The 18,299-nt window shown below is 36.4% G+C and overlaps 1 long non-coding RNA gene across 1 annotated transcript; it reads right to left on the bottom strand.

Moving 5' to 3' along the window:
- Positions 1 to 1,921: 1,921 nt before the first annotated feature.
- LOC121646374 lies at positions 1,922 to 16,765 on the bottom strand. Its single transcript, XR_006011614.1, has 3 exons — positions 16,755 to 16,765; positions 15,354 to 15,356; positions 1,922 to 2,290 (listed from the first exon to the last, which is right to left on the bottom strand). It is a non-coding gene; the product is annotated as an uncharacterized LOC121646374 (long non-coding RNA).
- Between the last annotated feature and the right edge of the window lie 1,534 nt (positions 16,766 to 18,299).

Genomic DNA, 18,299 nt, shown 5'->3' with positions numbered 1-18,299 from the left:
CAAAATACAGATCCAAAAAGCTGATTTTACACAATAAACAATATATCAATACCAAGGTCTGAAAAACACAAGGATAGAAACATAAAGTGAGAAATACTTCTAAGGACCATTATATCCATGAATCATCTAAAAATAATTAAGAGATATTTTAAGGTGACACAGGTTGTAATTACAGCTTCCACACCTGGTGCTGTGATGTTATTGCTGCTGAAAAAAAACAAGTACTTATTCATTATCATCTGACTACTTATGTGTAGTTATTTTTCCTTGTGAGCAGTCTCTATGCCTCTCTCTGTTCCTCTCCCATTCTGATGACCCAGATTTTAAACCACCATGCTCTGCTGCAGTCCCTCTCTTCTGACACACACATGCGAGCACACGCACCCATATGTACACACCTACTATGTTTAATTAATCATAGTCTTAGTTAAGGTTGATGCAAAATGAGAAAAGAGCTTCTCAAACAAAGATGAATTCACAACTAGAAGTCAGATACAAAATGACACACAAACATATTCATGCTCTTAGCATTAAAATTATAGTCATGTGTGTTAGTTATGTAACTGTTAAATGCCCCTGTACATACACCTTATCTGTAAGGCTACACAATGTTAGGAAGACATGCAATATGTCATATCATTGTCAAATACAACAATGATGGAATGAAGGTGATCGATTGAGAGCACTTTAAATGTAAATCAGTATGCGACAACGAGGGCTGCTTTAGATTTCTGCACCTGTGCTGGTTAGTTGTAGAAGATGCATGCAAGCACAACGTCCTGGTAGAAATGACAGGTAGAATGCATCCCTCATTAATACTACTGTGTTTGCAGTATTTCAAGTCAAATTGTCTTTGCAATATTGATTTTGTGATAAAAAATTTTTTTTGCATGCACTTCTGACACTTGGGAGATAAAATAGAGCTGCTCAATCAATAAGCTAACAGCTAAAGAGCCATGTTGTATAATGTCACCGAACTGAACAACTTTCCTGTCTAGTTGGGGAATTCTAAATTTGTACATAACAAAGTTGCTTTTATATCATTGGTTGGGTGAATTGCAGCTATTTGTAACTGTATGGTTCTGTTTTACTGCTGGCTGTATAATCTGTTCTTAAAGAGGCATAACAGTAAAATTGTCTGTTAATCATTTCAAATTAAAGCACTGGCTCTGCATGGATCCAGTCATAGGCAACAACTAACTATGTTGACATTTGAAATAATTCACATGGGTAATATATATATTAGAAAACCACTACACACAACACTAAAGCAGCAGTAACTCAGACTGAAACAAGTAAAAAAAAGTTGTGGTTTAACAAGACCAAATTACCGTCCCACTTAAAATTTTCTAATTGTATACTGCAACTAATGAACATGCACACATCACACTGCTGATGTAGTTAGTTAAAGTGCCCCATGGATGATTGCCCCTTTAAAGTGTGCACACACACAAGCTGAAGGGAAAAAAAAAAACTCTACTTGAAATTGTTGTAGCTTTTTGCCAGATTGCTGTTCAGCTTGTTATACCAAAATACAGCTGAAGGTACATGGTGTATCACATGTCATTGTACAATATGATATTTTTGCTGCAACTGCAATTGGTCAGAGGAGCCCCTTTTGTCCAACATCCTGTCAAGTTGTTTCTCAGTATAATGTCAATAACGCATTACTGGCTGTGAATCGTGCAAGAATAGAGTTAGCTGTTAGCTCAGCAGATGTGAAGAATGTGTTGCTAAGTTGCATCTAAGCTTCCTCGCATTTAATGTAGTACTGCCTCCATTTGATTAAAAGCTGTTTATAAAATAAATTTATATGGTGGATCAATAAATGTACTGGTGGTGAAGCCCTTAACTGTTATCAAGAAAAATCGCTTTTAAAACATTAAGATATGCATGACAAACATGTGCAATAAACTTTTTTGTAATGGTGTCTCCCTGAGGACCTGGAAATTCAGCCACACACACAGTGATAGATTCCAAGAAAGTAATTTATTCAGTCCAGGTAATGGAGGAGATGAGCAGGGTTTGGTCCAGTAGGAAGCGGTGGCGCCTTCCTCAGGTAAAGCAGGGAATAATATCCTGAAAGGACTCCAGAAACAGTCAGGATGATCCACAATCCAAACAAGCAGAGATTTAAGAAGCCAAGAGTCATAAATAGGGGTAGGAGGCAGACTACTTAGCTGGGGCAGGCGAATATCCGTGGTCGTTCCAAAACAGGTCAAAATCCAGGAGAGCACAAGGCAGGAGCAGTCCGGCAGGGGATGAGGCAAGAGAAGTTCAAGGGCCGTAACTGGGTCAAACACAGGAATCAGGCAACAAGAGTAAACGCTGGACACCAACAAGCGAAAACAATGCTGACCATCTGGCAGGGAAGCAAGGACTGGAGTGAGCTTAAGTAGGGAGGAGAGCAGGTGAACAGAGTGAGTAATCAGGGCTGCACCAGGTGGAGCAGATGAGTGTGATGAGGAGCTGTAGGCTCAGCAGAGCAGCAACCATGACACTTTTTACCTTTGTCAAGGCAGAGTCAATAATGAGGAATTAATGCCTTTTCATGGATGATTGCCCTCATAAATATGAAACTCTCAGGGGGTTCGATCTATAATCAAACCAAAAACAGGAAAGATTCATGTTCATTTATACATATATCAATCAACAAAATGCTTTATCATTATTTCTATGATCTTTTTGATCCACCAAAAACACATTTCTGGTTGTCAGTATCATTTGGTTTCTTTTCTTTTCATACAGAACTTCTTTCACAGTATAATGGAGAGTCACAGGTCACATCATCATTAACCTCTCCTCTTACTGCAGCAATTTTCTCAGCTCCATTGTCTGTGGCTCCTGTTCTCACCCATCAGCATTACAAGTATGATATATAATGCTAATATAGGAACGTATATTATATGCTTTTTAACTTTCTATCCATTTTGCATGAATAGTTATGAAATCCTGTAAAAATCAAGGTGCTTTCAATAACTATTAAGGCTTGAGAGCCTGCTAATGGTATTGTACAGGACATAAAGACAGCTGCTGAAGTAAAACCCCATATAATTAAATCTTCTTTTTTACTAATTTTTCTGCAATTGATTGACTAGATGAGTCTGTAAGTCATTTTAAAGTTGTATGATTAATTTCAGCTTTCACTCTGATAGAACCAGAAAAGCATTTATTTTGAGAGGATTCATTATTTTCTGGCTGTCACATTTGGCATATATGCTGTATTTTTACCAGTCAAGTTTTAATTATGTAACTATAGCCCCTTCAGCCTGCAAATGAGAATTTTTTTCTTCTTCTTTTTCTTCTTAAATGTAATGTAACATTTGAGGTGAGGCTGTGTAATGAAATGCAATGACACTGGATTCTTCTATATCATCTCTTTATATAAAAATATTTTTTCTTTTTCATTTAAAATGGTTGCAGCCATTTTCAAATTAAAGTAAAAAAGTCAGATGTGCTGAAAGAAAATAAAACAAATTTTGATATAATCTTAAAATAACCTAATTTTCATGCTAACGTACTTTTTATTATGCAGTTATTTTGCTGTTAAGGTAAAATATTATTTAACTTCACTCTATATTTTGTTAACAATGTCCAGGTAAAGTATGTATAACTTTAACTGATTTCTTATCATGCCTGCTCCTCCTCCACTGGTGTGCTCAATATCGCCAGCCGGCTGATCATCGGTTCTGACACCACATTTCCCAGAAAAAAAGTCATGTAAAGTGGTTAGGATGGTCCACATTAGACAATTTTTCTCTTGTTTTCGTTAAAATATTAGAAATATCACAGCCCCATATGATACACATATTTTTTTCTTTTGTGTTTCCTCACAATAAGTTTTGTATTAACACGCAATACTTTTGCGTTCTGTCGCAAAAAAAGTGATTATCAGACAGACACTGATTACATGGCAATGAGAGCGTGCACAGCCTGTTAAAGCTGTTTTGCTCAGTTTATTTAGGTGTTTTCTGATTTTTTTTGCTTTCTTATTTTATCTTTTGCTTTTGTCTCTCTTCTCTGATTACTTTAGTATTACGGTATGCCTCGCCTGGAGGCTCTGCCATGAATAACAGCTGATAAACAACTCCTGATAACAGCTTGTAAACGACACCCTGTGCACGCTTTCGTAGCCATGTAATAAGTGTCTGTCAAATGAACGCTTTTTTTGCAAAGGAACACAAAAGTATTGAGAGGGAAAGCAGAAGAAAAACTAAGGAGCTCTGTAAAATACTGTTTTTAGTTGGTTTCTAGCCAACATTTTTCTTGGTTTTAAGTTTTCCTTTTGTTTTTTATTCAAAATAGGGAGAAAATGCAGCTATGCAGTGAAAGCAACAAGAAGTAAAAACCAAAGTTTGTAGAGAGCTGTCTCTGGTGGACAATGCAGTGTTGGGCCTCTGTGAGCACTTTGACATCTGGGCTGCATCTGTGAAAAGCTGTGTCATCTCTTCACGACCAAAATGGATGCAGAGATAAAATATCTGGCAGAGATCAAAGTAGAGATCCTGTCAGCTCTGCTCTTTTAAAGGTCACCTCAGTACATACTAGACCGGGATATCGCTGAATAAAGAGCGAGATGAGGATATGGATGAATATAGTGGAAAGAGTGTAACAGGGATATAAAAGAGAAGGTTAGGGGCTTACAGATGAGATTGAGAGAGATTAGTGGAGGAAGGAAAGACGGAACAAGGTGTCTGATTGAAACCATGACACTGCAAAGACTAACAACAGATTGAGGGTTTTTATGGTGAGGGCATGACACCATAAAGGAAAGGAGTCATAGATACCTGTTTTAATTATGGCATTTTTGTATCTAACTGCTTACGGATGACACTTGGACAAAAACAGACTTCAGGATTGAAAAGTGAGGACTGGCATCCTCTCCAGCTGGACGACCTTGCCTTTATGTCAGCATTAGATACAACTGCTGTTTGTGACCTCTGACACATGCAAATCTAAATGCCAGGTGAGTCTGATACTGGCCTGTAATTTCCATTGATAAATGAGCTGAGCTCTCTCTAATCATTCAAGCTGGCAGTATGATTAAAAGATAATTGGCTAATACAGGCAAAAATGCAGTATTGTGGGCAAAGAGATACTAACCTTAAAAAAGTTGTGCTCTAAATGTTCTGAGATTCAAGTCCCCCTTCAATCTAGAATAATTACAGAATGACTATGAAACATTTAAAGTGGCTGTTAACATCATTAACTTTCCAGATCTCCACATTCCAAATAAAATGGCGATGACTAAGACAGTGGAGAAGGTTGTCAGATTGCAGGGTTTACAATTCAAACCCCAGCACTGCCACATGACAAAATGCCCTCAGGAAAGACGTTAAAGCCGATTTTGCTCAAGCTCCTTACACAGAAGTTCTGTTGCAGTTGTTTTGTCAGTGTGCATGTATGAAGGAAACAACAGTACAAAACACATTGAGCTTTTGTTAGATATTTCAAGAAGTGGGACAGCCCAGGAGACAGAGAGGGAAACAGGGCAGGATGCAAATATATTGATTTGTCCCTTTTAAACAGGACTTATTAAACACAAAATGTGTAACTAGTTATGGACATTTGATTATTCTTTTCTCTGGTTTTTTTTCTGTTGTCTTTCAATTTACTGTATGCGTTGGGCTTAAACATTAGATTGTATTGGTAATGAAAAATGTTCTTTTACAGGGAAAGGAAATAATTTATGGTTCAAAACATTAATTCAGTGCATTGAACAATTAAGTAATAATAAAAGGTTTTGCTATAACATGACTTAAAACCGACAGAGAAGGACCCACTTTGTATAGTTTTTGATGTAAGGGCAGTATAAGAAGAAAGAGAGGCTGGTATAAAGGAGGTATCTGGATACAACCCCAAAAATACATTATTTTCAATCAGAATTAAGCTTGTCACTTAAAAGTGTGCCTCAGCGTTATTTGTGATTCAGAGCACATCGTATTCTTTTGTGGGGGTGAAAAATCCTTTGCCAGAATCATTTCACATGTGGATTACAAGAAGAAAGATGACAAGAGAGCAAAAGGTGAAGGACATACCACAGAGATGCTTGAGAAAGTAAAAAGGACAGCAATATATACATGGCAGCGATACAGACTTGTCTGAGTTGATGTGATAGTGAAGATTTTCACTGTAGTTGTCAGCTTCATAACATGCACATAGATTTTTTGAGACATTTGGATGGATTTGTTGTCAGCACATTCAACTATGTAAAGAAGAAAGTATTTAATAAGAATATTTCATTTTTTTTAGATCTAGGATGTGTTATTTTAGTGTTCCCTTTTTATTTTTTTGAGCAGTGTATATGCCATAAATAACAGGTAATAACCAGGCTTGACAAGCTTACTCTCCACCCCACCAACAAAACTGAGGTACCAATGTTTACAGCTACAGTATTTACCGTCTCTGCTCTATTGTATCCAACGAGCCTACTTGTTACGACCTCTGGTCTACAGCCCATGGGAGTAAGGCTGTCTGGAGATTTCCTTGTGGGTTTGACGCAGCCCCAGCTGGAACCGCCCCTCCCTCTGACGTCAGCCAGACGTCCTTCTACTCCGTGCCAGCTGGAATGATTGCTCCGTCTCCGCCTCCAGGTTCTACAACCAATCCAGTGGAGCAGCCAGGCCTTCAAAAAGGAGGAGGCAGCTGTGTTCCCATGGGCGCACAGTTTGCCAGGCTGGGTGTTGGAGAGTAATCGTTGGACTTTAGAGAATATTTCGTGAGCTTGATTCCTGTCTTGAGTAATTGTGTGCACCTTTGTGCTTTTGAGTTGATATTGAGCAGAGACTCTCTCACCAGTTTTGTGTGAGTCATCTTAAGTTATCGTTTTGGATATGGTTAATGCTCTCACCTTTTGTGAGTAGCTTTTTGGTTGTTTGTTTTGGTTATTAGACGCTCTCACCTTTTGTGAGTAGCCATTGGTTAAGTTTCCTTTTTGTACATAGTATAACAGTAATTGTAATATCTCTTTTCTTTCCGTTGCTCTTTTTCTTTTGGCTGGAGTTATATAACCTATATTTAGGACACCCTTTGTTGTATTTTGTATTTTGGTTGTTTTATATGAACCCGAGTGTGTAAATAAATCTTGGTTATATTTTACAGTTTTGTCCAGCCTTATTTGTTATCGGCCCTAAACCCCTGGATCTTGTGGAGGGCCGTAACACTACTGCATAGATCTTAACTGCAACTGGATCTCAACCACACCTTTTCCAAGGCCCTGCTCAACTTCTTAATGGTTAGTAATGTGTTCAAGAGTAAAGTATGAGGGGCTGTTTAAGACAACATTCAAAATACCCTCTCACAGACACATGTGAAATTTAAGTCATTCACACATTATACTGAATCCTCTCATATATCATACTGAAATCATTCACAAATTATAGTAAAACCTCTCATACACTATACTGAAACTACCTCTCATATACCATACAGAAGTTTCTTCTCATATACTATACTGAAATGTTCTTATACACTATACTGAAATGTGCTCACACTCTGAATAATGTCTCTAACAGCGCTCCATAGTCAAGCATTGCTAAATTGTCTCTCCTCCTCCCCCCCCCCCCCCCCCCCCCCCATATAAATCAAATATGTCAACTTTTCTTGCCATCTCAGTGGGAGAAAGACGAGGCTAAAACACTGACATAGTCGTTCTTCTGAAGACGAAATGGAGCTGTTAAAGGAGAAAGACATGAAAGGGAGAAAGACAGATGAGGGTTCTGCCTTGAGGCAAGAGCAGAAATCTGTAAGTAAAAAAAAAAAATGACAGTAAGTGTCTAATAAAATAAGCTGCTTGTACAGGAGACTTGACTGACAGGCTTCAGTGCCAAATGTTACATCAATAAACCTAGATCTTATTTATTTATAAAAGAAAAAAAAATGTCTGAAGTACATGTAAAAGAATACTTAAGTGTAACTCTGATCAGGCATTACATCACTATGAGTCTTTCAAGCAGCATATTTGTTTTGAACAACATGACATGCATTTAAAAACTGACGAGTTAAAGTTGTGCATGTAGTGGCATCAACGTGCAAAATTTTTGTATCAGATTGAATTTCTATGCAGAATTTTTCTGTTGGTTCCGATTTTAGGGTATTAATGGTGGTCATACTTATTTGTGTGATAATGATAGACAGTAGTACGCTATCACTCTTGGCTATTTTACTATTTGATTGTCCAAAATTTATTTATTAACATTAATTTAATACAGTCAATCAAGAGAGTGCAGTCAACTGCCTGAGAGTACAACATATATAACATACAACAGTAAGTCACTCTTAAATTACCTCAAAGAAAATGACCCCATGACTTCAAAGTTTCTAAATATTTATTTTCTGTTCATGTTTGTGTAAAGGTGTGCATGTATGAATGTCTTTTATTCAGTATACTCCACAATTTATTTAACATAGTCCAAGCTACCCAAGAAAATGTGAAATGTTTGTCTTTGTCACCTTATTAAAATTTTTGGATGATCTTGGGAATTTAATCACATTTAATCATATACTAGAGATCTGTTCTATTTTGTGGTCTGTGGTAATTTTTCACAAATATAAGAATTTCTAATGCAAATATGCATCATTAAAGCACAATACAAGTGACCTAACCTTTTAGGATAATCTGGCTGGGATCTAGTTGTAATGGCAAGCAGGACAGTACTGGAGTTTGTCCTTCCGCTCAGATGCTTTGGATATTACTTTTTATTTGTTTGTTTATTTATTTATTTATTTATTATTCTTACTGATAATTGCAGTTTGTGCTTTAAACAGACAAAATAATATGCATTTTACTATTTTACAGAACCTATTACTAATTTCATTTTATATGTTGATTATTTGTTCTCAGTTATTGCTTGTTTTTATTTACATATTATCTAAGCTCAAAGTAACTCCATTACACCTATACATCTCAAAATAACAGATGGAAATCAGTTTTCATTAAAAGTTTTGTAAACTACAACCTTTTCTTATTTTTATCTGCATCAAAGTATTCCACACTGTCTTTAATTCAAAGCAGATCAAAATTAGCTAGTAGCTGTTCAAAATGGAAACTAGAGAAGAGAAAAACTTTGCCAATTATGTATTAAAATTATAGTAGTTTGAGTGAACTCTCTTGTGTTTTTTTACACTGGTTAATTTTTATAGCCTTAAAGGGGCAAAAAGCTAAATTGTTTCACTTTAATTTTTCACCACAAGGTTTGCTGTTGTGTGCTACCTGTAGCCCAAAACAAAGTTTTTTTTTTGTTTTTTTTTTTAATCTTCATTTAACCGGGAAGTCCCATTGAGATTAACTCTATAGTAATTTTTTAATTCCTCTAATCTAGAAATGAGGAATTTCCATTTAATGCCCCCTTAATCAAATAATGTCAAGGTTCTACAAATAGGTAATTAACATTGTTCTCAATAATGGAAGCTAACGTTGCTAAGTTTACTTCATTTTTAAGAAAATGCAGGAAATAAGGATGCACAGCCATCTTAAGAAGTAAAATATGACACCAAATGGTCTATGAAACTACCTTTGGATGTATCTTAAATTTCATCCCATAATTGTTATAGTCACATACATAAACAGTTTGTTGACTTTCAACAAAGCTGTTATACTTTATAGGGACAATAAATCTGCAGGCTTACCTGTTAGCTTGCCACCCACCTCAAGTGAGGCACCAGTTACAAGCAAGTCAATGTCAGGCACAGTCAGCCACAGCAGGTTTCCTGCCAGAGATGCTTAACAGTCCTGCTGACAGGGTGCCATCATCTACAAGATAGCAAAATTTATATGCAAAGATATGCAGCCCACCAATGTCGTTCCTGGAGCATATGATGGAACTGGAGCCATAATATGCTTGACAGTTATGCCCTGTGTAGTGAGGAGATGAGAAGCAGCATAGCTGTTTTAGATCAAACATTATATGTGCTTATATCTAGGTTTTGTGTGAATTATATTTTGTTTTAGTATTTTATTTCTGTGAAGGCAACTTGGGTCCCAGTATTTTCCATTCTGTGAGGAATGTGAGTGGGGGTCAAATGCAGGAGGTGTGTTTGTTTTTGTAATCTACAGCTAACAGTTGCAGGGAAACTAGCCAGAACAAGTTCAAACCAGTGTTGGGGTCAAGCAGCATGTTAAGAGAAACAGAGAAGAGGAAATCCCATCCTATGATGACCAGAAGACTTTGTAACTGCCACCTCTGGGTCCATTTGGGCTGATGTGAAGAAGGCATATGCCGATTTGGACCGGTACCGAATAAATAATTTGCATGATACAAATAAATTGTTAATTTGAGAAATACTATTTTGGCCTGACATTTTCTGTAGCAGCCAAGTTGAAGACACATGTTTCTTTTAGCTGTTCATGTTGCAGAAACCACTGGTAGTCCACTGGATGAATTTAGCCGTTGACAAGGACTATGTGAGTTCAGAGTGGTAGTGTGTGTGTTGTAGGGAGAGGAAGTACATTTGGAAAATGTAATTCTGTAAGAAGTGACAGCCTTATCACACATTTCAATTTTGTACTTTACAGTGTACTAAGTAACAATATTTACATGCTATTTCTGGGGTTGGGAAGAGAGAATTCCAAAACTCGGATTTATGGCTTTGCATTTTAGTTTATTGCTTCACATGTTCTTTCAACCACCAGTACACACTGCTTTATCTATGATTACAGGCCAATAGATGCCATTCAACCATGCTCCTGTGTAGTTTGTGCCTGCAAAACATCATTTAAGTTAATATTTATAATCCAATCATTATAGAGAAAATAATAGATATACTGACAGATTTTTTTCTGCTTGTATTTATGTATTGACCAGTATAAAAGATCAGACTACAGAAGGAGGGAAGAGGAAATATATGTAGTGCAACTGACAGAAGAGTTCCAGGATGCATGCAAAGAAGCAGTTATGAGAACAGTTCTGGTCACTTATTGAACCTCTAGCAGTTTACACTAAAATAGCTTGAAAATGGGACAATTATCTATGAAAAGTTTAAAAATTTCTTGGCTGAGCAAAGCAACTGATCTTTAAGATACTGCTAAATCCCTGACTGCTTTTCTGACTACTTCAGATTGCAGCCACATGGTTGATTTCTTTGATCTGTGTGGCATGAAGTGCTGTCTGGAGTTGAACAAGTCTGAGAGCTACAATGAAAGAGTTTGTAAGGCTGTGATATGATACACTTGGTAGTCATAGGCAGAACTTGGTTTATTCTGTTGATACCTTTTTACCTTTGTGTGGAGACATGATGGTGTGGCATATACAGCAAAGACTGGTGGTGTCATTTTGTTAAGGAAACATGAAGTCACGAAGGACTAAATAGACCATTACAGAAATAAATATGAATCTTATTTTTCTTTTTTTATTTATTCAGTCCTCATTTGATTATGTCATTTTAAAATTTATGTTTCATTTATTTAGACAGTGTTTCTTTATTTTATTTCAACATTTAACATTTACTTGTGCCCATAATAATTTATATACTCTATGTTCAAATTTGTTCATATGCATTTAATAATTGTCACCATTTATTTTTACTTTGACATTTATGGTAATAAGGTGGCCATTTCTGACCTTGTTCTACCGCTCGAGTGGCCACATCAATGAACAAGTTCCCATTTATTTATTTTTTTTATTTCTTTGATTAGTTGATTTATTTATGATTATGGCATTTTTGGTCCTCCATATAAATCTGTAGTTGAAATGTGCTGGGGCCAGTGTATAGGTTAGAGGAGCAACTGTAACTGTCCTCTCAACACATCTATGCCAAGATCCAATAGTTGTTGATTTTTCAGTTTGGGCCAAAAGTATGGATTGATTTACCTAAACACTGACATTTCAAGAGCTGGCAAGAAGTTTAACCCCAAACAAAGCAGGAATGTTAAGCTTAACCTTGCTACAACATCATCTATTGCACATGACTCATCTTGACATTCAGACTTGTTTACTATCTATCAGCCCCATCTACCTTAGAGCAATGGTGACTGACCTTGTTTCTAGGCGTGTTTGCCCTATAGCTCACTAAGACAGTTTAGGTCCATCTTATTGGCTCCTGTCTTGTTGCTACATATCAGTCACAATGGAATAAATAATACAAAATCTATAATAAAATTTGGAGATATTGATAATATGCTTGTGTCAGAAGCTCTCAATCCCTATCTTTTTCTATTATATATTTTTTTTTGCTTTGACGTTGTCACCTGTTTTAGTGAAGAAATTGGGTAATGTAGTATACAATCCTTCTCGGGCATTGCTAACACATAACTAAAGAGAAATTTTCAGAATCAGACTTATGTCTACAAAAAAAACAAAAACAAACAAAAAACAAAGAGTACATGTCCAGTCCTTGCAAAATATGTTTTCTATGTTGTGAGAATGACTGATTATTGTATATTTAATCTAACATAACAAAAAAAAAAAAAAAAACGTACAAAAATAAATAAAACAAAAAGAACAAAGTCATTACTTCGATCTGGGATTATAAATCCATGTTGAGCTTAACATTATTTAGGGAACAAAGTATGGTGGTAATTTCCTACTAACTGGTCAAGCCATTCATGTTCATACAAAGATTCTCGATAATGTTTGAATAAATTCATAATGCATTACCAAAAGCCATAGTCACTGACATGATGCGTAATGAGAAATATTATTTTTTCAAGTGTACAACATTTCTTTTGGTTCATTATAACTATGACTAAACTGTTGAAACTAACTGAATTCATGATTGGTAAACACTTTTTTCCTCTCTTAATTTACTTCAACTGTTAAACTGGACTACACTCTGAGGTTGCCTCAAACGTAGTCTAGTTGACGGTCAGCATTAGCCGTCTCAGAATCCCTTCCAATTTTGCTCTTGGTATTTTCTGCATCTGCCACTGTGTGAAACGTTGTATGATTTGACTCAGTGTGTTGCCTCATTACTGTGGACTGTAGTGTCCTTCTTTTCCATAAAGCTTTAGTTGTGCTGAGATCAGCTACACAGTCAATAGAAGTGAAAGGAGCTAATAAACTAAAAAGAAGCAGAAAAAGTGACAAACCATTACAGCTTGGCATCTTTATTTCAGAGTTTCGTTATTTTCGTTTTACAGTGGAAATTCAAGCAAACAAATTTTACTGTGCATGCTGTGATGACTGATTTATTTCTCTAAACTCTTTGATCCAAACAACCAATGAGCCTCAATCACAAGCTGTTCTTGCAAACATATTTGTTCTTACATCCTACTTACAAATTTTCTACAAAAGTTGTGGTATCTCCGTATCTTAGATCCAAGTGGCAACCTCCAGCAATAAAATGTGAAGTGCAAAAAATTGCAGTTTACCCCTCATCCGCTAAGGGCTGGCTCCAAAACAGAGTCAATCCCAATAGACTCCCATGTTAAAAAGAACAACTTCTCAGCAGAAAAAAAAAAACATGTTTAAATCCTGGTACAAAAAACATTTTAGGATCAATAGTTTACCTTCATGACAACTGTTAGGGGGTGGATATACTTCTAACTCATCCATTTGGATGTTATTTAATCTTGAAATTTGGCATAATTAGGGGCGTGTCCTATTGATTGACAGGTATTCAATATTCACGGCAAGAAGGGACAGTGCAGCACAACTGAGGTTTTTAGCCGCCTATAAGCATGCCTTAGCTTTAGCCCGCCTACCTCCATTAACTGTTTAGCTACCGTTAGCTCCAGGTTAGCACTTAACTACAGGCAGCTCAGAGTTTGATGGGTGCCAATCATCCATCCCTACCTTTACAGTCTCCCTCTCAGCTCCACCTCTTTGTCCATTTTAGAATTTCCCAAAATGAGACAAGTGTGATGCTGCCAAGATAGCAATGGAACCGCCTAATGAGCTTCAGTTCAGCTCCTCAGAAACTTACAGGTGACGTCATGGAGGCTCCATCCATCTTTTGTATACAGTATATGCTTAGATCTCGTTCAGACTGCAGGCTGAAGTAATCCAAATCCCATTTTTTTTTTGTCCGTATGCAATCTGTATCTAATCTTTTCATAACAGTCTGAACAACACCGATCTGACCAACCCAAATGTGACCTTGGATATGTGGTCCTAAATCCAATATGTATCTGATCTTTTGCCATGTGACTTCAGTCTGAATGGCCAGGTCGCATTAATCCGAACTACACGTCGGATTAATGCTTGTCATACGAAAATTGTTTATAAACTCCTTGCAACTCCGTACCCACAAATCTGGCACTTCTCTTTTGTAATCTCGTCCTTAAAACGATGCCATTGAAAATGTGCTGGCTATGGTTGGACAATAACTTTAAAATTGCAACATACGCTCTGCTGTTACCGTCCATGTTTACTTCCGCAAACATGAAGACGTCACATGCTTGCTCACTTTTACGTCGTTGCATCTTTTACGCATGCGGGACACTTTTGGTGAGCAAATACAAATCGCATTTAATTGGAAATGTGAAGGGGACTGAATTGAGCATTATGCCCTGCAGTCTGAACGTAGCCTTGGATATGTTCTTAACTAAGAACTAACCTTACAAACATCTAAAAGGCGACACGTTTGAACAGAATCAGCATTTGTGTTGTTTTCTGCTGTTCTGTTAAGAAAAATACAATTATAAAACTAATGTAATGTTTTGCCAGATTTTTAAATAACTTTTGAAAGAATGAACCATTTTGCTATTTAAGATAAATAACAATATTGCAGATCCAAATGTTATAATTTCCCTCAGGGGAAAATTAAACAATTTTTCATCCATTTAATTCATTCAAGAATAAGTCACAGTCAAGATGGATCTAATTATATTGCCGGTCTTCCTAACATCATCAGTGCAAAAGAACATGTCAGATCTGTTCCCTCAAATGTAAGAATATCACTCCATAAAAGTCCAAGTCACCTGTGAATTCCAGATACACATGGCAATTTTTTTTACTTGTGCAAAATAGGGCCAGCAAGTCCATCCTTTCAACTTAGGAGAAATTGATGTTCACCAATATCAGAGGAAAGTTGCAAAGAATTCCACAGTCTACCAACATGTTGATGAATCTGACAAGTACAAATTTAAGAAGATTTATCAGAAGATATTGGCGAATGAGGCCCAATGTCATCTGTTCCAGCAACTGTTTGAAATAAAGCTAGCCATCATTTTTCTAAATATGTAAGTTTATCACCTGGATGCTTTTACAATCTGAAAACAGATTTTCCATCATTGTGCATATGCATTTCTGTAGTTTTAAGGGAACAGTTTTATAACATGAGATTAGAGTTTTGTATATTTAAAACATAATGTGGAAACTACAGAGACTTTGCTGCCTTTGGGACTTATAGGACTTCATTCTTTTCTTACTGGCCTGCATTTGCAGTCTCCTTCTGCTGCAAAGGACTGTCATCACCTTCTAATTTCAACCAATTTCCATCCGCTGTTGTAGACCATGTTTGTTCATATCCGATCCTTGAGGTCCACTGCTCTACAAATTTTTAGATGCCTCCCTACCCTGACAGATCCAATTCAAGTAAACTGGATCTCCAAAAAAGCTTGTCCTCATGTTCTCCACTAGCCTGCAAATGACAATTAATTAAGCAAGACAAGTGTAAGCATCAGTAGCTACTTATATCCAATTATAATGCCTAGAAGGCATCATGAGCCACATCCATTTTACCTATATTTGTCATCTAACAGAAAATTATTTATGACTCATGTTTACCCTTCATTTTAACATAAGACTGGCTAATATAAAAAAATTCCCACTTTTTATATGAACCCATTAATGTCAGGATTTTAGCCATGATCTGGTTATTAATCAGCATTTGTTTGATGAAGATTGTGCATATAGATTAGGCCTGTACACTGTTAGCTCCAGTATTAATTCGCTATATTTATAGCAGACAGTGTAGTTGCAATCAGGCCACTGTAATTAGTCATTGTAGTACATGCTGTGATTTGTCAATGACTACTGTGGCTCAAATGGTTTTTCTGCACAAATACTGCAGAAAATGAGCAAATATTAAAGAACATTTTGATAAGCATTGCTTAGATGCAAACACAGGCCACATACTAAACAGTCTCTATTTTTCAGAGAATATATTCTCAGCAGGCTTTTTTTTATGACTCGTATGTGTCAATCTGACACAAAGATAACAACATTTCAGATAAAATCATAGCATCTGATCCAGTAATGAGTTAAAAAAAATGACTTCATCTTGTTTGCAGCACTAAATCAGTTCATTCTCTGTTGTTTAAAAAAGTCTGTCTCTCTGTTAAGTTGAAAGGCACATAGAGGATGTATTACAGGCTGGTGTCTACACATATTTTGTAGCATAATAACAACCCTCTGTTGCAAAAGTATGTTCCACTAAAGCAAGCTTGACTGACATTAACATAAGATCAGAAGGTTGAGAATGTACAAAATACACCCCTTAAAATCTCAGTTTTGCGCTACATGTTTTTTTCTAAGCCCTATTTGTGCCAAGAAGAAATTATTTAATACGTTTAGATTATCCAGATTTTACACTGTGGGTTGGGTGGTGGGGGTGAGGGAGACAGCACCAACGTTTCATGTCCAACTTGTAAACAAATATGTATTGTAATGGCACTAAGCTGTTTTGACTTCAAAACAGCAGATGAAATACTTAAAAAATAGGTTGATTTAGCCACCATAAAGTTATCACAGTTATGTACTAATTTTACCTAAGCATTATCACCATGAGATGTAATCAGAGCAAACCCCCTTTGCACACGTGGTGTAGATTTAATTTTACTAAGTTAAACACACCATTTGTCCACTACGAAAAACACTAAATGAAATTAAGGTAAAACATGATTTTACAAACATTGAAAATTAAATCCAATGTATCTCAGGGCTTCAGACTAACTTTTTTTTAGGAGGAGCACAGTGGCCTCTAAATTAAATTTTTAGGAGTGCAAGCAGAAAATCTTGGGGCGCACATTGAAATTGCCTTGCATAGCAAATATTCACATTTCCTCTCATTTTCACTGTATAAGTGATAAATACTTGTACAATAAATTCAGAAATACATCACATCTTACAAACACACATCTTACTGGCCGCACTAATACAAAACAAGTAGACACAGAACTTGTCAAAACAAATCAAATTTGATGATTTGATTTTATTCACTAGTCGAAGCAGAATAGCAATTTTGTAACCATCATCCCCCATAGGGCATGTCTTGTCCATGTAGTTTCTGGCAAAAACAAACTTTGCAAATAACCTACAAATACCTACAAATAAGAAAATTCACACACTGAACTGACTGACAAATACTTTACTGGTAATTACACTACCATTAAAAAACTTGGACACAATTGCCCATAAAATCAAATTTGGGTGAAAATCACTGCTCTCTTCCAGCCAAGCAACATTCATGCATGTGAAGTGTTGCGCTCTTACACGTAGACATGCACACGGGGGCTTGTGACATGACACAAAAAAATAGAACAATTTTCAACTTTTGTCACTGTTGCATAGCACTATGACCAAGGAGCAAGGGTTTCATTGACTGACCAGTGAACAGAGAGCAGGCTAAACACTGCAGTCTGCAAACACTTTCAACATGGAGGAAAATCATTTAAGCCATAGAAATTGTATAATAACAACTTTATATATATATATATATATATATATATATATATATATATATATATATATATATATGCATATAATATATAGGCATAAATATGATTTTAGCTATGTTTTGGATTTATCTTGATTTAGCCTTGATGTACATCAAATGATGGCCAATGCTGTTTCCTTGTTTGTAAAATAGGATGAACCCAGGGTTGTCTTTCTCTTTTGTACAGTATAGTAAACAGCAAGATTTCTGTCGATTTGAGCAAAATTCATTCTTACCTTGTCTGTTACGGACTGCTTTGAAAATGTCAAAATTCCATCCAATATCACAACCAATTAAATTTCATGGAGAAAAGTGATCTGAGCATGCGATGTGTGATGCTGCCACCGTCACTGCGGTTTAATAATGATGATTAATAGCTAAAGGCAAAATCGTTAATTGATTGTGAAATTAAAAAACAAAAAGTATTGGTATCTGTGATACTTGCTCTGGATTTACTTGGGATCAGATTTATACCAAAATTTGCAGTATTGCCGAGCCCTACAGGACACACACAAGGGACTACTTTCTCGGCTGACATTAGAATGCCTCGCGGTCCTCCCTGAACGAACTGGAAGTGGCTGGACGAAATGGAAGAAGTGGTCAGGGAAAGAGAATGTCTGGTCTTCCCTGTTTTAGTTGAGCTACGCGACCTGACTCCATATAAGTGGAAGAAAATTGATGGTTGGAGGCATACACATGCACAC

Source organism: Melanotaenia boesemani, chromosome 9, assembly GCF_017639745.1.
Source record: "Melanotaenia boesemani isolate fMelBoe1 chromosome 9, fMelBoe1.pri, whole genome shotgun sequence".
Classification (NCBI taxonomy): Eukaryota; Metazoa; Chordata; class Actinopteri; order Atheriniformes; family Melanotaeniidae; genus Melanotaenia; species Melanotaenia boesemani.
Note: the sequence above shows the minus strand (reverse complement) of the source record. Positions and strands in the feature narration are given on the sequence as shown.